General features: G+C 40.8%; 1 protein-coding gene and 1 pseudogene across 5 annotated transcripts in view; one reads left to right on the top strand and one right to left on the bottom strand.

Annotated features, from left to right (window-relative positions):
- Positions 1-21,837, top strand: part of CNNM2 (cyclin and CBS domain divalent metal cation transport mediator 2) — a 140,344-nt gene that overhangs the window by 53,191 nt on the left and 65,316 nt on the right. The window lies entirely within an intron of this gene.
- LOC307175583 (ubiquitin-ribosomal protein eS31 fusion protein-like) lies at positions 6,374-8,040 on the bottom strand (annotated as a pseudogene). The gene is made up of 2 exons: positions 7,332-8,040; positions 6,374-7,109 (listed from the first exon to the last, which is right to left on the bottom strand). The product of its transcript is annotated as a ubiquitin-ribosomal protein eS31 fusion protein-like (transcript).

Genomic DNA, 21,837 nt, shown 5'->3' with positions numbered 1-21,837 from the left:
TGTCTGTCTGTTCACTAATACCACACTGGGTTTATTACTGTAGCTTTGTGGTAAGTTTTGAACTCAGGAAGTATATCCTCAAGTTTTGTTCTTTTTTAAGATTGCTTTGGCTACTTGGGGACATTTTGAGATTCCATATGAATTTTAGGATTTTTTTTTCCTATATCTGCCAAAAACATGATTGGGATTTTGGTGGGAATTGCATTGAATCTGTAGTAGCTTTGGGTAGTATGGACATCTTAACAGTATTAAGATTTCCAATTAATGAACATGGGATGTTTCTATTTATGTCCTTAATTTCTTTTGTCAGTGTTTGTAATTGTACAATCTTTTTCCTTCGTGGTTAAATTAATTCCTTATTCTTTTTTATACTATTGTGAATAGAATTGTTTTTGTGAACAGAATTGTTTTTGTAGTTTCCTTTTCAAATTGTTCATTGTTTGTATATAGAAATGCAACTGATTTTTCTGCATTGGCTTTATATTTTGCTACTTTACTGAATTTGTTAGTTTTAAGTTTTTTTGGTGTGTGGAATCTCTAGGGTTTTCTTACATATAAGATCATATCATCTGCAAATAGAGAATTTTACTTCTTCCTTTCCAATTTGGTTGCCTTTCTTTTTCTAGCCTAACTGCTCTGGGTAGAACTTCCGGTACTGTATTGAGTAGAAATGCTGAAAGTGGGTATCCTTGCCTTGGTCCTGATCTTAGAGGAAATGCTTTCAGTCTTGGACCATTGGGTATGATGTTTCTTGTGAGTTTTTCACATATGGCTTTTATTATGTTGAGGTAGTTTCCTTCTATTCCTAGTTTGAGTGTTCTTATCATAAAAGGGTGTTATTCTATCAGATTCTTTTTCTACATCTTTTGAGGGATCGTGTGGAATTTTTTCCTTCATTCTGTTGATAATGGCATATTACTTTTTTTGTTGTTGTTGTTAAGTCTGTTGAACCATGCTTGCATTTCTCACTTGGCTATGGTGTTTAATCGTTTTAATATGCTGCTGACTTCTGTTTGCTGCATTTTGTTGAAGGTTTTGGCATCACTGTTCACAAGGGATATTGGTCTGTAGTTTTCTTGTTGTGTCTCTGACCAGATTTGGTATCGAGGTAATGCTGGCCTCACAGAATGAGTTTGGAAGTATCCCCTCCTCTTCAGTCTTCTGGAAAAATTAGAGAAGAATTGGTGTTAGTTCTTTAAATGTTTGGTAGAATTCATCAGTCAAGCCATCAGGTCCAGGGCTTTTCTTTGTTGGAAGACTTTTGATTACTGATTCAATCTCCTTATTAATTATAAGAATAGTCAGATTTTCTAGTTCTTCATGATTTAATCTCGGTAGATTTTGTGACTCTAGGAATTTGTCCATTTCATCTAGTTATGATTTGTTGGCATCCAATTGTTCACAGTACTCCTTTTTTTTTTTTTTTTTTTTTTTTTTGCGGTACGCGGGCCTCTCACCGCTGTGGCCTCTCCCACTGTGGAGCACAGTCTCTGGACGCACAGGCCCAGCGGCCATGGCTCACGGGCCCAGCCACTCCGCGGCATGTGGGATCCTCCCGGACCGGGGCACGAAACCGCGCCCCCTGCATCGGCAGGCGGACTCTCAACCGCTGCGCCACCAGGGAAGCCCTACTCCTATCCTTTTTATATCTGTAGAACCAGTGCTAATGTCCCCACTTTCATTTCTGATTTCAGTAATGTGAGTCTTTACAGCTTTGTTCCCCCACCCCTTTTGGTTGGTGATGTCAGATAATTAACATCTTTATACATAGTACACTCAAAAACAAAGTTACGATTCTTTAAAATTATAAATTCAAAGTTATGATTCTTTCTCAAATTATGTAGAAAACAAGATTTGGAGTGAGAAACCTAAGTTACAGTAATACTAGCTTTTACACTGATAGTTTTTTTTTTTTCTTTAAATGTATTGGTCTCTTAAGTCATGTAGAAAAAGTATAGTTACAAACCACTGTTACAATAATACTAGCTTCTGCAATTGCCAATGTACTCACCTTTACTGAGATCTGTATTTCTCTATAGGCTTCAAAATACTGTCTAGTGTCCTTTCATTTCACCCTGCAGGACCCCCGTGAGCATTTTTTGTAGGGCAGGTCCAGTGGCCACATACTCCTCAACTTTTGTTTATCTGGGAAAGTCTTGATTTCTCCCTCACTCTTAACAGTTTTGCCAGATATAGGATTCTCGTTTGATAGTCTTTTCTTCTAGCATTTGACTATATCGACCTATTGTCTTATGGCCTCTGAAGTTGCTGACAAGAAGTCTGATAATCTTACTGAGGATCCCTTGTATGTGATGAGTCACTTCTATTGTGCTTTCAAGATTCTCTTTGTCTTTTGAAAGTTTGATTATAATGTGTCTTGGTGTGGGTCTCTGAGTTCTTCTTACTTGGAGTTTACTGAGCTCTTTGGATGTTTATATTCATGTATTTTATTAAATTTGGGACATTTTCAGCCATTATTTCTTCAAATATTCTCTCTGCCCTTATCTCTCTCTCTTTTCCTTCTGTGACTCCCACTATGCTTATGTTGGTCTTCTAAATCATGTCCCATGGGTCCCTTAGTCTCTATTGGCTTTTCTTCCATTCTTTTTTTCTTCAGACTCAGTAATTTCCATTGTCCTATCTTCAAGTTCGCTGAGTCTTCTGTCTGCTGAAATCCGCCTTTGAATCCTTCTAATGAATTTTTCATTTCAGCTATGTATCAATACTCTTCAGCTCCAGAATTTCCTTTTGGTTCTTTCTAAGTTTTCTATCTCTTTATTGATATTTCCATTTTGTTCACACATTGTTTTCTTGACGTTTTCCATAGCTCCCTTTAGTCTGTTGGGCGTCTTTACGACAGTTACTTTGAAGTCTTTGTCTAGTGTATCAGCCATTATGTGTTTTTCAGAGACAGCATCTGTTGATTTTTTTCTTTTATTTATTTGGCTGTGTGGGACCTTTCGTTGCGGCGCGTGGGACCTTTCATTGCGGCGCGTGGGACCTTTCGTTGTGGCGTGTGGGCTTCTCTCTAATTGTGGCATGTAGGTTTTCTCTAATCTAGTTGTGGCACGTGGGCTCCAGAGCACGTGGGCTCTGTAGTTTGTGGCACATGGGCTCTAGTTGAGGGCTGTGAGCTCAGTAGTTGTGGTGCGCGGGCATAGTTGCCCCACAGCATGTGGGATCTTAGTTCCCTGACCAGGGATCGCACCTGTGTCCCCTGCGTTGAAAGGCGGATTCTTTACCACTGGACCACCAGGGAAGTTCTGATATTTTTTCTTTTCCTTTGAGTGAGCCATACTTTGCTGTTCCTTTGTATGCCTTGTGATTTATTTTATTTTACTGGACTTTTGAATTTAGTAATGTGGTAACTCTGGAAATCAGATTTCCCCCTTCCCTAAGGTTTGCTTGTTTTTCTTTTTGTTTGTTTTTTGTTTTTGATTGTTGTAGACGGTCTCTTTGCTGAGGATCAGTCTGAGATGTAAGCTGAAGGTCTTCCCAGGTCTTTTCTGAGCCTTTCGCTGGGCGTACACAGTCACTTTCTAATTTTCTCCATATATGCAGTTGTTTTTAAATGTCCTAGTCTTTAAAGTCTGGCTCCAAAAGGGGAAAAAGTGAAATATGAAGGGGGAGAAGGGGTCTGGCCTTTTAATCCCCCTGGAAGTCATTTCAGCCAGAGGGAAGGGGCTGCAATAGGGTCAGGGAGGCACAGTGACAGTGGCCGCCCACCTTCTTGTCTGCGCTCTGTGATCAGAAGCAGCCATCAGCACTCAGAGCAGAGATGCCGATATTTGGAGGACAGGGTCCTTTTTGCCCACCCTAGCTCCCACAGCTGTGGGCAGTGGTTCCAGGAAAACATGCACAGTTGTCTGCCAAGGGGCTGGGGATGGAGGACGGGTAGCTCCTACTGTGCTAAGAGCCCAAATTGACTGACGTTCACCACAATTTACCATCTAAGTCTTCCCGTGGAAGTTGCAAGCCTTCAAAGTTCCAGAATGGTTGGATGAGACAGATTCTACCAATGCAGTTGTTGTCTAGGTGGGAGATAGATTCCTGGTGCTTCATACTGCGGCATCTTCCCAGAATCCCATCCCTCATTTAGTTTTATGAATATTCCCTCGTCAGATTTTGACTGGATGTTTCCTTTTTGCCTAACCATAATGGACATAATGAAGGCTTAGAAACATGCAGAAGATGCCACCCCTGGCTCTGGTTAAGAGCACTGTCTTGTTAAGGCTAAGCTGTTGCTGCCTAACAACAACTCCCCCTCCCGGCCCTCCAAATTTAGTGGCTTGAAACAACCCCCATTTCATTGGCCGTGATGCGGAAGTTCAGGAATCTGTCATGGGGGGTGACCTCTGCTCCAGTGATGTTTGCTGGGCTCACTCACGGGGCTGCGTTCACTTGGTGGCTGGAAGGTCTGAGGTGGCCTCACTCAGGTGTCTGCGGCCTCACGCTGGCTGTCACCCGGAGTGCCACGCTTCTCATCCTCGGGGCCTTCTCTCCGCATGGCCTTCTCTCTGGCGGGATAGGCTGAGCTTCTTTACATGGCACCTGGTTTCCCAGGCAGCGGGAGCTGTCAGGCCTCTTAGGGCCCAGGCCCAGAACTGGCACAGCAGTCACTTCTGATGATTCTGCTGATCAAGTCACAGGGCAGCTCAGGTTCAGGTAGAGAAGAGGTAAGCGTCTACCTCCTGACAGGAAGAGTAGTCCTATGTCTGCAGGTTTAGGAGGAGTTGTTGGTACCCATCTTTGCAGAAGATCTCCGACAGGAGTCTAGACAGTCACTTGACTCGATATAGACTCAAAACAACTAAATTGTAATGAAGTTCAAATTGAGTGTGAGATTTCCAGGGCACCCCACTTCTCCCCTATTAGAATGTATGCTCCAGGCGCAGGGAGTTTTATCTGTTTGGTTCATTGCTTCGTTTCCAGCCTGAGAGCAGTGCCTGGCTTGTGATAGAGGATCAGTGAGTATCTGTTGCCAGAAGGACTGCTTGGTGATGGTAGTAGCAGAAGGGTTGGTGTAGAACAGGTCCATCAGAGAAGGCTGCAGAGACAACGTGAATCTGCCGCCAAGTTTGCGAAAAGCGTGATGGACGTGAATCAGTGTCTCAGAGGTGGGGACACAATGCTTATTCACTGTTCCGCAACATTGAGGCCCACCTGTGCCAGATGTGAGGGGGAAGTAAGAGACCTTCCCTTGAGGAAGGGGATCCCAACATCGCAGTGTATGACATGTGCTAAATCATAGAAAAGAGAGGGGTCTTCTTGGGATGACAGTGGAAGGCTTCAGCATGGGTGTGCTCGGATAGGAGTGAGTAAGGTGAGTGTGACTGAAACTGACCTGAAGACACCATTAAAAATGATGGTTATGGGGTATGCATGTGACTGAAAAATTTCCAGAGGCTTGAAAACAGTCACCTTCAGGATATATTTATACACCCTGAAATGGTAAGGGTCTCCCCCTCTAAGTCCTTAAACGTGTTAATTGCTGAAAACTAGATTTGAGAGTTTCTGAATTTGGTGTAAAATTTTTTAATATCAGTGATAAGGAGGGCCTTCCCTGGCGGTCCAGTGGTTAAGACTCCGTGCTTCCACTGCAGGGGCAACGGGTTCCATCCCTGGTCTGGGAACTAAGATCCCACATGCCATGCAGCATGGCATAAAACAAAAACAAAAAACAGTGATAAGGAGAGTGTCAAGGGAGACCATTCATTATTAGGATTGGTGAGTTAATTGATGGTGATTATTCACCTTACTGTAGTTTTATAATGCTTTTAGAAGTTTGCAGAGATCATTGCCAAATACATGTGCCACGGTGAAAAGCAAAAATATAAAATTATTAGTATGTAGTAGTATCTTCCCTCCCTCCTTCTGCCGGGGAAGTGATCTCAGCCCTTGTTTGTGGTGAGTGAACCAGGAGAGGAGATGGATAAAGGAACGAGATGAGCATTCTGAACATTGAGTTCCATTAGGTAAGCAGGAGTATTTTTAAAGTCCTCTCCCCTGAATCACTTCTGTCCATACAAACAAGCAAACCACTGTCGCTGAACCTGTGGCAGCATGTCCGGATGAGCGGGGGAACCTTTTATTATCTTTTCAGTCATCTTGAACAGCTCCTGAAGAAAGTTACTCTTGCTTTAGTGAGTAACTTTTCCCTTGTCTATAACCTTAGTTGTGGTCTTCTTTTTTCTCGCCTTTTTCTCCTGAGGCCACTTCAGCAAATAAAATTTTTAAAAGTTGAGGCTTGCCTGATGTGCCAGGGAAGAAAAAATACTTGTTTTGTGTGAGCTCTTTGTTGAAATGAGTCATGTCTAACTACACTAAGAAAATGAAACACTTAAAGGCACTTTGGGTTTTTTTAAATGTCCTCTTCACTCGTTGAGCTCTAGGGCTCCTGGCTCATTGAAGGTTATTAGTATGGTAGGAATAGTGTCATTTATATATTTATTTACTCTTTTGGCTGCACTGCGCAGCACGTGGGATTCTGGTTCTCCAACCAGGAATCAAATCTGTGTCCCCTTCAGTGGAAGCGTGGAGTCTCAACACCTGGACCATCAGGGAAGTCCCCCGTGTCATTTATAATAGCAGTCATCACAGCCCCTTACATTTCATGTCCATTGGGCTTTCAGGTGGACAGGGCACAAGGCCAGTGAGGGGGGAAGGAGAGAACAAGCCCAATTCCTAATCTAGAACACTCCTCACCAAAACTTTTTGTGTAAATTTTTTTTTTTTAGTTTACTAGCTCGTGTCCTTTGTTAATCAGTATACAATTACTTGTCTTCTGGTTTCTTGAAACAATAGATTAGATCACATTTGCCACAATAGCGTCTGTCAAAGTGGCTGGCCGTGGAAACTCCAGCACCGCCTTCCTCTGAAGGGCACTCCCTGCGAAGGTGGCTGATTTTACCGTTCTCATCCACCTCACGTTATTTTAGGACAGCCAGCTTAGCCTTCTTTCTCTTATGCTTGCTCTTCTTGGGAGCGGTGTAAGACTTCTTCCTTTTCTTAGCACCACCACGAAGTCTCCACACAGATGAAGAGTGGACTCCTTTGAATGTTGTAGGCAAAGTCCATCTTGCAGTTGCTGGCCAGCAAAGGAGTCTTTGCTGATCAGGAGGAATTCCTTTATTTAATTGTTTTATTTTTTGCGGTACGCGGGCCTCTCACTGTTCTGGCCTCTCCGGTTGCGGAGCACAGGCTCTGGACGCGCAGGCTCAGTGGCCATGGCTCACGGGCCCAGCCGCTCCGCGGCATGTGGGATCTTCCCAGACTGGGGCACGAACCTGCGTCCCCTGCATCGGCAGGCGGACTGTCAACCACTGCGCTACCAGGGAAGCCCAGGAATTCCTTTCTTATCCTGGATCTTGGCCTTTACATTTTCTGTTGTATCCCAGGGTTCAACCTCCAGAGTGATGGTCATCACAGTAATCTGCATCTTGGCTGCAGTTCCTCTGTAATCTTGGTCCTCTTTCTAACCCTTCCCGCTTTTTGATTTGTGAGGTGTGAGGGAATGTCTCTGTCCCTTCCTTAATGTGCATGCCTTGAAGGGTTGTTTGAGGGTGTGGAACTTTAAAGATCTTTGCAGAAATGCACCTTCTTGTTTTTTTTACCCCATCCTCCAACTAGATGGAGAATTTGCATTATTGTTGGAGCGTAAGACAAGATCTCTGTCTCTTCAAGACTGAGACCCGTCAGGGAGGAAGAAAACTCTCCTCTACCCTTCTAGGTTCTTCTGGCTGGTCTAGGAATTAAATTGACATGAGTCAGATCAACAGGAGAAAATCAAATTTAATTTTGGGTTGCCGGATAGGATGGGGATGTGGGGAGGGGAGAAATAGGTAAGGGATATTAACAGGTACAAACTTCCAGTGCAAAATAAGTGAGTCACGGGTTTGAAATGTACAGTGTGGGAATATATGTAAATCTTTGTGTGGTGACAGATCATAACGATTTATTGTGGTACTCCTTTTGAAATGTCTAGAATTATCAAATCACTATTGTGTAGTCTTAAACTATGTTAGTTCCTAGGTCAACTATATTTCAGAAACAAACAAATTCATAGAAAAAGAGATCAGATTTGTGGTTACCAGAGGCGGGAGGGAGAGGGAAGAGGAATTGGATGAGGGCAATCAAAAGGTAGCAACTTCCAGTTATCAGAAAAATAAGTACTAGGGATGTAATGTACAACATGATAAATATAATTAACATTGCTGTGTGTTACATATGAAACTTGTTAGGATTTACTATCAAGAATTCTCATCACAAGGAAAGAAACTTCTGTTTCTTTAATTTGTATCTATGTGAGATGGTGGATGCTCACTAATCTCGTGATAATCGTTTCATGCTGTCAAATCATTATACTGTACATCTTAAACTTACACAGTGCTGTATGTATGTCAAGTATATGTCATTAAAACTGGAAGAAAAACATTTGTTATGTATGGGAACTGCATATACATGAGAGGCTGAGAGACAGAAAGGTAAAAGGAAGCATACATGCCATCCTGAGCTAAGGAATGGGATAAGGGTCTGGGGCCTCCAAGGACAGGAGGGTCACTTACCAGACAAGAAGAGTAGACATCTGGTGATTAGATGTGTGTTCTCCATGTGGATGGGGGCCACTTAGATAAAATTTCTCAGATAATAACCTTTTCTAAAAAATAAGTCTCCAATATAAATTCTTCTAGGTAGTTAAGGGAGGGATAGAGGTTTCTCCTGAACCTGCAGGATCTTGATTGCCTTTAGCTCAATTGCCTCATGCAAAAATGGCACAGTTTTGGGAGGCTCGTTCTGAACCCCTTTAGACCCAACTTTTTATATTTTCCATTGTGGTCCTAGGAAATTTGTAATTTTGAAAGAGTGTGCCCCCTTTGTTTACTCTTCTCCCTCATGAAACCCTTTCTAGCTAAAATGGGATAGAAATAATTGAAGAAAATAAAATATTGATTACAATGGATATTTTTATTCTTTGGGGTTACTTCGTTTTAAAATTGTGGTGTATGGTCTCCGGATTTGAACTGTGACATCTAACGTTTTCCATTATGCTGTTATGCCACCTTCTCCTAATTGGTTTGCTTGGCTCTTAGAATTTTCATTACTTTATTTCTTAAATTCCATCATATGTAGTAAAGCCATACTAACTTGAGGGAGTAGAGGGAAGGCCAGTCTAAACTAGCTTAAAATCTTAAACACAGTAGTTTTCAAGGAATGTTATATTGTCATTTGTGTGTATATGCACATGTACATAAAACATAAATCACATGTTCCCTAGCATGATCCTTAAGGAATTTGCAATTACCTGAGCCTTGGTTTTGCATGTAAATGGATACTTCTAAGTGCTTGAGGCTACTTTGAAAGAGTTCTTAATAGTTTAACCAGTAACCCTTAAAGTCTTGGTTATACTCATAGTAAACTTAAAAAAAAAATTCTCATAGCTAGGGTGAGAGTCCATTTAGCTCAGCTGTGAAGTATTACGTTATTAAGTAGAATGGCGCTACTAGGATTTTTTTTTAGAGAAAATCTATACTGTTCTCCATATACATGTGCATTTACACGACTATTATATCTACTATACACACACTGATGTGTATGTGCACATGTATTACAATCCCTGAGCACACCACATATTTGCGGACAATTTGAGGACATGATCTTTGGGTATAAACTAGACTAAGCTTTCTGAAGGCAGAAATCGTGTCGCTTGGCATTCTTCTTCCAAAATAAACATACCTGCCAAAGACTGTGCTCTGGTACCCACCTCAGTTGGGGGCATCCTTTATGAGGAGCAGCTCCAATTCCTTTCTGCCTTTCTGTTTGGGTGCTAATGAATGGGAGGGGGGAGTATGTGTCGGGGGAAGGCTGGGAGGTTGAGCTGTGCACTGTCTACATACTTGTGAGTGGGAGTGTGATTCCTTTCCCGACCCTGATTCTCTTGCCTGCCACGTCATAATCACAGTAGTTAATAGCACAGGCCCTGGATTTGAACCTTGGCACTCTCATTTTCCAGCTGTGGAATCTATCTAGAGAAGATCTAGTTGATCTCTCCAACCTTCAGTTCCCTGATCTAGAAAATGGGGATCATAATTACACCCTCCCAGGTATAAGTACCCCAGGTTGGATTTTCGATAGTGGCAGATGGGTAATCCATGTGTCCCCCATCCGTGTATGCAACAAACTGGTGGGTATAAAGTATTCAAAAAATTTCCAGAAATTTCCAAGAAACAAAACTTATTTTTGCTGCTTGCTAGCAACTATTTACATAGCATTTATATTGTATTTACATCTGTTTACATAGCATTTACATGTATTAGGTATTATAAATAATCTAGAGATGATACAGAGTATCAGGGAGGATGTGCTTAGGTTATATGCAAATACTGTGCCATTTTGTATGAGGTAGTTGAGCATTCCTGGATTTTGGTACGGAGGGTGGTGTGCTGGAACCGACCCCACCCCCATACCAAAAGACGACTATATAACACACGTTTCTGTATCTCCTTTCTAGGTAGTCATTTCTTCTAGGACATTGTCCTTGGCTTATTTGTAACTGACTTATAGAACTTGATATTCAGAAACTGTTAATTGAATGAATGCATACTCCCCTGTGAGCTTACCATACTATTTGGATTTTTGATAATTATATTTACTACTTGTGTGCATTAAAAAACATATAGTAGAAACACACCATATAGGATGGTGTGTTTCGTACATTTCCAATGGCCAGAGTAGATTATTGGCCTGGTTTGGCTAGACATTTGTTAATTCAGTCATTCCTTGGTATCCTCAGGGGATTGGTTCCAAGACCGCGACGGATACCAAAATCCTAGGATGCTCAAGTCCCTTATATAAAATGGTGTAGTATTTGCATATAACCTATGCCATTCTCCCTTATATTTTATATCATCTCTAGATTATTTATAATACTTAATACAATATAAATGTTATATAAGTAGTTTAAATATAATGCAAATACTGTGTAAATAGTTGCCTGTGTGAAGGAAATTGAAGTTTTGTTATTTTTTTGCTTTCCTTTTCCTGAAATCTTTTTTTTTTTAACATCATTATTGGAGTATAACTGCTTTACAATGGTGTGTTAGTTTCTGCTTTATAACAAAGTGAATCATTTATACATATACATATGTCCCTATATCTCTTCCCTCTTGTGCCTCCCTCCCTCCCACCCTCCCTATCCCACCCCTCTAGGTGGTCACAAAGCACCGAGCTGATCTCCCTGTGCTATGCAGCTGCTTCCCACTAGCTATCTATTTTTAAGTTTGGTAGTGTATATATGTCCATACTACTCACTCACTTTGTCCCAACTTACCCTTCCCCCTCCCCATATCCTCAAGTCCATTCTCTAGTAGGTCTGTGTCTTTATTCCTGTCTTGCTCCTAGGTTCTTCATGACCATTTTTTTCTTTTTTTTTTTAGATTCCATATATATGTGTTAGCATACAGTATTTGTTTTTCTCTTTCTGACTTACTGCACTCTGTATGACAGACTCTAGGTCCATCCATCTCACTACAAATAATTCAATTTTGTCTCTTTTTATGGCTTAGTGATATTCCATTGTATATATGTGCCACATCTTCTTTATCCATTCATCCGATGATGGACACCTAGGTTGCTACCATATCCTGGCTATTGTAAATAGAGCTGCAATGAACGTTTTGGTACATGACTGTTTTTGAATTATGGTTTTCTCTGAGTATATGCCCAGTAGTGGGATTGCTGGGTCGTATGGTAGTTCTATTTTTAGTCTTTTAAGGAACCTCCATACTGTTCTCCATAGTGGCTGTATCAATTTACATTCCCACCAACAGTGCAAGAGGGTTCCCTTTTCTCCACACCCTCTCCAGCATTTATTGTTTGTAGATTTTTTGATGATGGCCATTCTGACCAGTGTGAGATGATATCTCATTGTAGTTTTGATTTGCATTTCTCTAATGATTAATGATGTTGAGCATTCTTTCATGTGTTTGTTGGCAATCTGTATATCTTCTTTGGAGAAATGTCTATTTAGGTCTTCTGCCTATTTTTTTTCTTTTTTCGGGGATCGATTTTATTTGGGCTTCTCACAGTGGTTAGAGCCACTCCGTCTTCAGAACAATCACAGCACAGGAAATGCGTCACCGAGACTGCCCAGAAAAGTCTGACCAGCTGAATCTTACTGCTTAAAATACACATATTCACAATAACTGACAAAAGGTGATGTGCCTCACACGGGAATGTGTTAGCATTTGCAAATCTTCCGACTGTAGCACCAAACCCTCGACCAACCCCTTTCTTCTCGTTCACCTGGAACACCAGACTCCCTCACATCTCCCCGGCCCCCTCCCGAGTCCTTCAGCTCCCTACTTCCGCCTTTTGTCACGCAGGGCAGCCTCGTGTAGCAGGGGCCAGACCGTGACGCTGGACTCAAGCCCAGCTCCACCCGTTGCGTTTTCTTCTTCTCGTGCCTTTTGGGTTGGATGCTGCAGTGAACCCAACAGTAAACACGTGGACCAGTTCCCCACTCTGACTGGAGAAGGAATTCTGAGAGGGCCAGAATCCATCCCTTTGACCAGTTAACTCAAGCAGGGTTCATTTTGGTAAAACTTGATCTCCTTTGAGACACTTCAGTGAGTTGTTTGAGACAAAAACAAAAACGAAAAACCAAAAGGTGTTCTGCCCATTTTTGGATTGGGTTGTTTGTTTTTTTGATATTGAGCTGCATGAGCTGCTTGTAAATTTTGGAGATTAATACTTTGTCACTTGCTTCATTTGCAAGTATTTTCTCCCATTCTGAGGGCTGTCTTTTCATCTTGTTTATGGTTTCCTTTGCTGTGCAAAAGCTTTTCAGTGTCATTTGGTCCCATTTGTTTATTTTTGTTTTTATTTCCATTTCTCTAGGAGGTGGGTCAAAAAGGATCTTGCTGTGATTTATGTCATAGAGTGTTCTGCCTGTGTCTTCCTGTAAGAGTTTGATAGTGTCTGGCCTTACATTTAGTTCTTTAATCCATTTTGAGTTTATTTTTGTGTATGGTGTTAGGGAGTGTTCTAATTTCATTCTTTTACATGTAGCTGTCCAGTTTTCACAGCACCGCTTATTGAAGAGGCTGTCTTTTCTCCACTCTATATTCTTTCCTCCTTTATCAAAGATAAGGTGACCATATGTGCGTGGGTTTATCTCTGGGCTTTCTGTCCTGTTCCATTGATCTATATTTCTATTTTTGTGCCAGTACCATCTTGTCTTGATTACTATAGCTTTGTAGTATAGTCTGATGTCCGGGAGCCTGATTCCTCCAGCTCCGTTTTTCTTTCTCAAGATTGCTTTAGCTATTCGGGGTCCTTTGTGTTTCATACAAATTGTGAAATCTTTTTGTTCTAGTTCTGTGAAGAATGACATTGGTAGTTTGATAGGGATTGCATTGAATCTGTAGATTGCTTTGGGTAGTATATAAAGTATCATCTTTAATTTCTTTCATCAGTGTCTTATAATTTTCTGCATACAGGTCTTTCGTCTCCTTAGGTAGGCTTATTCCTAGATATTTTATTCTTTCTGTTGCAATGGTAAATGGGAGTGTTTTCCTAATTTCACTTTCAGATTTTTCATCATTAGTGTATAGGAATGCAAGAGATTTCTGTGCATTAATTTTGTATCCTGCTACTTTACCAAATTCATTGATTAGCTCTAGTAGTTTTCTGGTAGCATCTTTAGGATTCTCTATGTATAGTATTATGTCATCTGCAAACAGTGACAGCTTTACTTCTTCTTTTCCGATTTGGATTCCTTTTATTTCTTCTCTGATTGCTGTGGCTAAAACTTCTAAAACTATGTTGAATAATAGTGGTGAGAGAGGGCAACCTTGTCTTGTTCCTGATCTTAGTGGAAATGGTTTCAGTTTTTCACCATTGAGGATGATGTTGGCTGAGGGTTTGTCATATATGGCCTTTATTATGTTGAGGAAAGTTCCCTCTATGCCTACTTTCTGAAGGGTTTTTATCATAAATGGGTGTTGAATTTTGTTGAAAGCTTTCCCTGCATCTATTGAGATTATCATATGGTTTTTCTCCTTCAATTTGTTAATATGGTGTATCACGTTGATTGATTTGCATATACTGAAGAATTCTTGCATTCCTGAGATAAACCCCACTTGATCATGGTGTATGATCCTTTTAATATGTTGTTGGATTCTGTTTGCTAGTATATTGTTGAGGATTTTTGCATCTATGTTCATCAGTGATATTGGCCTGTAGTTTTCTTTCTTTGTGGCATCTTTGTCTGGTTTTGGTATCAGGGTGATGGTGGCCTTGTAGAATGAGTTTGGGAGTGTTCCTCCCTCTGCTATATTTTGGAAGAGTTTGAGGATAGGTGTTAGCTCTTCTCTAAATGTTTGACAGAATTCTCCTGAAATCTTTGATCCACAGTTAATTGAATTCAGATGTGGAACCCACCAATAAAGAAGGCTGACTGTATTATGTTGAGAAATTTTGCATATAAGTTTATAAGGAAGGGATACTGGTCTGTAGTTTTACTTTAGTGTTTTGGTCTGGCTTTGGAATCAGGTTGATGCTGGTCTCATAAGATGGGAAGGGTACCTACCTCTTATATTTTCTGTAGAGATTATATATATTTAGTGTTACTTCTTTTTTAAATGTTTGGTAGAATTCACCAGTGAAATCATGGGGGCCTGGAGATTTTTTCTCCAGAATGTTGTTGTTGTTGTTTTTTTAACTGAAGTATAGTTGCTATATAATATTTTATAAGTTACAGGTGTATGATATAGTGATTGACAATTTTTAAAGGTTATACTCCATTTATAGATACTGTAAAATATTGGCTACATTCCCCATGTTGTACAGTATATTTTTGTAGCTTATTTTATTTATTTAAAATTTATTTTATTTTTGGCTGCATTGGGTCTTTGTTGCTGAGCGCGGGCTTTCTCTAGTTGCGGGGAGCGGGGGCTACTCTTCATTGCAGTGTGTGGGCTTCTCATTGTGGTGGCTTCTCGTTGCAGAGCATGGGTTCTAGGCACATGGGCTTCAGTAGTTGTGGTTCACAGGCTCAGCAGTTGTGGTGCACAGGCTTAGTTGCTCCACAGCATGTGGGATCTTCCCAGACCAGGGCTCGAACCCGTGTCCCCTGTGTTGGCAGGCAGATTCTTAACCACTGCGCCACCAGGGAAGCTCTGTAGCTTATTTTATACCTAATAGTTTGTACCTCTTAATTCCCTACCCCTATATTGCCCCTTCCCACTACCCTCTCCCCACTGGTAACCACTAGTTCTCTATATCTGGATAAAGAGATAAAAACAGAAGGTTTTTATCTACAATTAAATTTTGTTAAATGTTAGGGTTATTTATTTCATCTTGGATGAGTTTTGCTAGTTTGAAGTTTAAGGAATTGGCCCCTTTCACCTAAATTGTTGAATTTATGTGTTGTAGCATTGTTTGTAGTATTCTCTTCTTTTAATGTCTTATTAACTTTTTAATGTCTGTAATGAAATTCCCTCTTTTCATTCCTGATAAAATTTGTGTTATGTTTTTCTCTTTGTTACTCTTGCTAGAGATTTAGCAATTTTTTTGACCTTTTCAAAAAACTAAAGTTTGGTTTTATCAGTTATTTTTTTCTGTTTTCAATAGTTAGAACAGTAGTGCCTCTACCTTTTTTTTCATCTTCCCTCTTATAATTCCAATTTGTGACGTCTTTTTACATTTTGTTATTAAAAGTAAAGGACTTTTATCAATATATTATCAAAGCTGGTGAGATTTTGATTTCATTCTGTAAGGTAACTACGGTTGTCTTAGATTCAACCTATATACAAATCAATAAATCACTTACATTATTATGACTGTATAAATACTGTTCACTTCTCATCCTAGTACTGTACCTTGACTACATTTCCTTTCTTGTATAGTGTCTTATTTTTTATTTATTTATTTTTGGCTGCGTTGGGTCTTCGTTGCTGTGTGCGGGCTTTCTCTAGTTGTGGCGAGTGGGGGATACTATTTGTTGTGGTGTGCGGGCTTCTCATTGTGGTGGCTTCTCTTGTTGCGGAGCACAGGCTCTAGGCGTGCGGGCTCAGTAGTTGTGGCTCGTGGGCTCTAGAGCTCAGGTTCAGCAGTTGTAGTGCATGGGCTTAGTTGCTCTGCAGCATGTGGGATCTTCCCGGACCAGGGCTCAAACCTGTGTCCCCTGCGTTGGCAGGCGGATCCTTAACCACTGCAGCCACCAGGGAAGCCCTGTATAGTGTCTTTTTTCCTGCTTTTCTTGTTCTTTGAGATGCTTGCCTTTATTATATTGTCAATTATTTTCAACCTCTCCATTTTATTGTATAATCTACTGAGTTCTAGTCTCCCTTCCTCCCTGAAACCTCCCTGGAGCCCATTGTTGCTCCAGACGAGACTGATTACTCTTTAGGCAGTTACTTCTAGTTATCACCCTGTGAATTCCCATTATTGCTTTCCTAGCTTGTTTCCTGAATCCCGTATTTCCTCCTTTCTTGACATACTCCCTGATAATGATGGAACATATCCTTAAGGACCATCTTATTGAAAGATGTGAAGAAGGTACACTTTGAGTCCTTTTATTCAGCCTGTACATGTAATGGCTAGTTGGGTGTGAAATTCTAGGTTGAAAAAATTTTCCCTGAGACTTTTGATGGATTGCTTTATTGTCTGCTAGCATCCAGTCTTTTTTTAAATTTAATTTATTTTTGGCTGTGTTGGTCTTTGTTGCTGTGCGCGGGCTTTCTCTAGTTGCGGTGAGTGGGGTCTACTCTTTTTTATGGTGCTCAGGCTTCTCATTGCGGTGGCTTCTCGTTGCAGAGCATGGGCTCTAGGTGCACGGGCTCAGTAGTTGTGGCGCACGGCTTAGTTGCTCCACGGCATTTGGGATCTTCCCAGACCAGGGCTCAAACCCATGTCCCCTTCATTGGCAGGTGGATTCTTAACCACTGCACCACCAGGGAAGCCCTGCTAGTATCCAGTCTTAATGGTGAGGAGGCCAGTCTTATCCTAATTCTTGTTCCAATGTAGAGGACTGATTTTTTTTTTTTTTTTTTTTTTTTTTTTTTTTTTTTGCGGTACGCGGGCCTCTCACTGTTGTGGCCTCTCCTGTTGCGGAGCACAGGCTCCGGACGTGCAGGCTCCGCGGCCATGGCTCACAGGCCCAGCCGCTCTGCGGCATGTGGGATCTTCCCAGACCGGGGCACGAACCCGTGTCCCCTGCACTGGCAGGCGGACTCTCAACCACTTCGCCACTAGGGAAGCCCTAGAGGACTGATTTTATACTTGATCTTTGAAAGACTGCAATATGTCTTGACATAAATCTTTTAAATTTGTTGTATTGGCCATTGGTAGGCCATTTTAATTTGAAGATGCATGTTCTTTCTAAATACTACTTTGCTAGTTTTCTTCTCTTTTCTCTATTTTCTTTCTGGAATTCATTAACTGGGAACTCTATTACAGTTATTGGTTGCTGTGTAACAAAGTACCCTCAAATGTTAGTGGTTTAAAAGATAATCATTTTATCACACCCACAGATTCTGTGGATTTCAGACACGGCATAACAGGGATGGCTTGCTCTGTACTCCGAAGTCTAGGGTTTTAGCTGAGAAGACTTGAAAGGCAGAGTCAAACAGCTGGAGGCCAGAATCATCTGGAGACTTCTTTACTCACGCGTCTAGTGTCCAGGCTGGGATGACTTGAAGGCGCTGCTCAGCTGAAACTGCTGACTGGAGCACTTATACATGGCCTCTCTATGTAACTTGAATCTGTACGCCTGCTGGCTGTATTCTGAGAGGGAGAATCTGCGCTGGGAACTTTTGGAGATGGCCTGTCTAGAGATCAAACATCCCTAGAGAACCAGAAGAAACTGCTAGGGTTCTTCTGACCTAGTCTCAGAAATTGCATCAGTTCTGCTCATTCTTTTGGTTACTGGTAAGTCAGTAGGGTCAGCCTAGACACAAGGGGAAGGGAATTAGACCCCATATCACTCCATTGCAAAAGAGATAAACAGCACAGTGCTGGATTTCTAGTCTATTTGGAAAAATAACACCTTTGTATGAATATTGAAACATTAAAAATTTGATGATAGCTTCAGGTGAGTCTTTGTTCATGAGGGGTATTTTCTAGTTGTAGGGCCTACTCACGAAAACAGGTAGTAAAGTATAAAGAAACAGAATGACCAAATGATCCATTTAGGATAAGCAGTAAAAGTAAGGTAGTGGGAAAAGAAAAAGTAAAAGTGAGGTTGAGCATTTGCTAAGGCATGTTGTAGGGAAGTGATTGGGAGGGCTGCAGTAGCCCTAGGTTCACAGGGCAAAGGGAGCAGATTGTACAAACAAGCCCTGTTAGGAGCTGTGTGCGCCTGGCCTGGAGAGCTGATGCTTCAGTTAAGGAACATTGCACCATATTCTCTCAGTAACCTGTTATTACAAGGCAAATCCAAGTTACTTAATGCCAGGGGAAAGGAATGACTAGATTTCAGGTTATGTTGATGTATGTTTGTTCTTCATTTTGAAGCCAAATATTTCTTAAAGAACAGAGATGAAACGTGCTCTTGTCACCTGAGTGGAAAAACCTCACTGAGCATCTGGAAATGTAGATGAGGTAAATGTCTTCTTGAAAGTAAGAATGAGTGGGGTTTTTTGTTTGTTTTTCTTTTTAAATTTATTTTATCTTTATTTTTGGCTGTGTTGGGTCCTCTTTGCTGTGGGCGGGCTTTCTTTAATTATGGCGAGCGGGAGCTGCTCTTTGCTGCGGTGCGCCGGCTTCTCATTGTGGTGGCTTCTCTTGTCGCGGAGCACGGGCTCTAGGTGCGCAGGCTTCAGTAGTTGTAGCACGCATGCTCAGTAGTTGTGGCTCATGGGCTTCAGAGCACAGGCTCAGTAGTTGTGGTGCACGGGCTTAGTTGTTCCGCAGCATGTGGGATCTTCCTGGGCCAGGACTCGAACCCGTGTCCCCTGTGTTGGCAGGTGAATTCTTAACCACTGCGCCACCAGGGAAGCCCAGAAAATGAGTGTTTTCATGATAGTAAGTGATTGTTTATCTGACCATATACAATGAATCCACTGATATTTAATGTACCCCCAAATAGAAGATAAAGATTTTTATGTTTGAATTTGAAATACCATTGAAGAAATATAGTACAGGCACTCTGAAATACAGGAAGCGCATGACTCATGAACATCTTGCATGAACATTACCACCATGTGCTTATGCACATTCTTCAGTTTTGTTATTGCCGTGTGGTCATAGCCATAGCAAAAGGGGTAAAGAAGAAAAGTTGTGTTCCTAAAGTTTCAACTTACTTTGCTTTTTCCCTGTGAAGGAAATAATATTATTTATGTTTTTTCCAATTAACTGCTATTGTGTTAGTTCACTTCTTTCTATGTTTTTTCTTAGCATTGACATTATAGACATTGAGGACCTCATCAAATCAATTTAAAAATGAGTGTGAACTACCAAATGTAAAACCGATAGCTAGTGGGAAGCAGCCGCATAGCACAGGGAGATCAGCTCAGTGCTTTGTGACCACCTAGAGGGGTGGGATAGGGAGGGTGGGAGGGAGGGAGACGCAAGAGGGAGGAGATATGGGGATGTGTGTATATGTATAGCTGATTCACTTTGTTACACAGCAGGAATTAACACACCATTGTAAAGCAATTATACTCCAATAAAGGTGTTAAAAAGAAATAAATAAATAAATAAAGCTGACCTGTAAGCTCATCAGCTTGAGATTATCTCAGCACTTGCTGTATAACCTATTATTCTTCCAAAGTATCCCTGAATTTATTTGTATTTCTTCTCAAAGCATTAAAAGACTATAATTAGATCTGAAAAAAAATGTGTGAAGGGGGAACAAAAGTCAAATTATTTTTAAAAGATCTTAAAAAATAATGCCTTTGCTAAGTATTAAAAATAACGTTCCATTTTATCACAATTAATGCTTAGGTTACTAAGCCCACAGAAGTTTATTGACTCAATATTATTGCTGAGTCCGATACTGTATTTTACATAGTAGATTTTAGCAACTCTAATAAACAGGTTTTTATGAAAAATCTTATCACAATTTATGACATTATTCCTCTGGGAAATTTTACTTCTGATTTAGAAACATAGGAATACAACCTGCTTATAATTTAGATACTGAGTGTATGTAAAAGTTTGTTTCAAATTCTGATGAGCAATTTAAATATAATGGAAAAACAGATGTGAAGTCTAGTGTTTTGGTTTTAATATTTACACGTGCAGCATCTAAAATGTAAATTTCACATGCTATAGACCAGCTGTATTTAAATTGTTTAAGTATTTGTAGAGCATAATTTCTATGAAAAAGCAGTTCAGGAAAAAGATCCATATAGTGTAGATGAAAGGTACCATTGTGTGATCCTGTATGAAGTTTCTAATCAATGTAATGTATTTCATCCAGAGATAAAGCTACAATATTAAGCAAGAAGGATATGCTTACTTTTCTTGGCAGTCCCATTAGATTTCTTGTTTTTAAAAAAATTATTTATTTTTCGCTGCATTGGGTGTTCGTTGCTGCGTGCAGGCTTTCTCTAGTTGCGGTGAGTGGGGGCTACTCTTCATTGCAGTGTTCAGGCTTCTCATTGCGGTGGCTTCTTTTTGTTGTGGAGCACGGGCTCTAGGCACGCGGGCTTCAGTAGTTGTAGCACACGGGCTCAGTAGTTGTGGCTCGTGGGCTCTAGAGCACAGGCTCAGTAGTTGTGGCTCGTGGGCTTAGTTGCTCTGTGGCACGTGGGATCTTCCCGGACCAGGGCTCGAACCCTTGTCCCCTGCATTGGCAGGCGGATTCTTAACCACTGCACCACCAGGGAAGCCCCTGGCAGTCCCATTAGATTTCTAACATGATTTTATAGTTCATTTCCTCTCCCTTAAAAAAAAATGGCTGAGTATATCATAATATGTAGCAACTAAAACAATAAAACACTGAAAGAATAAAAGAATAGTGACATTACCCCTAGACTACATGAAGGTTTAGAACAGATATCTCCTTGAGCATAAAACATCATATATTTAATGTGGCTTGTACTACACAGGACATATACCACCTTTATAGCCTTAGGTCAGCATTCAAGTTTTATTTTTTCTGCCTGCTTCTGGATATCTCTAAGTTATAGAGAGTTTGTAAAATCTATTTTGATGCCCCATAAAATTGTACCCACCTAGTTGGCTTTTAGAAAAACATTTTCATGAGTGCTTATGTAAAAACAAGATTATTTCCTTATTTATACTGAAGCCCCATTTGTGGCTTTCTTACTCATAATGCACATGTGACTTCAGGCAGTGGGATGGGAGCTCAGTGAATGCATACTTACATTTGCAGAGTAGTTTTACCAGCATCTAGAGCAAGGAAGCCCATCAGGGCTTTATTTAGTGTAGTAGCAAAGGAAATTAGAATGACCTGGCTAACTGCATCAATATGCATAATTGACAAGCTACTCAATACCCCTAAAGATAAGTACTTTCCACTCTTTTCTTTCGCTATCAAATGTAACCCCATGTGAGTATTATATTATTCCTAGGCTACTATTTTGTTCTAGAAATTGACATGTATCCTTAATGTGTGTAGGCTAATTCAGAGTGAACAACTTCAAGGAACTTGAAAAATACTGTGTTGCCTCTAGGCAGGATGGTCTTTAAGACAGCTTATTCATCACACATTACCATCACATTAATATCTTTTTTTAAAAAATAAATTTTATTTATTTTTGGCTGCTTTGGGTCTTCCTTGCCGTGCGTGGGCTTTCTCTAGTTTGCGATGAGCGGGGGCTACTCTTCGTTGCAGTGCACGGGCTTCTCATTGCGGTGGCTTCTCATTGC

The sequence above is a fragment of the Stenella coeruleoalba genome, assembly GCF_951394435.1.
Source record: "Stenella coeruleoalba genome assembly, chromosome: 16".
Lineage (NCBI taxonomy): Eukaryota > Metazoa > Chordata > Mammalia > Artiodactyla > Delphinidae > Stenella > Stenella coeruleoalba.
The sequence above is the reverse complement of the archived record's forward strand: the minus strand, read 5'-3'. Positions and strand labels throughout refer to the sequence as shown.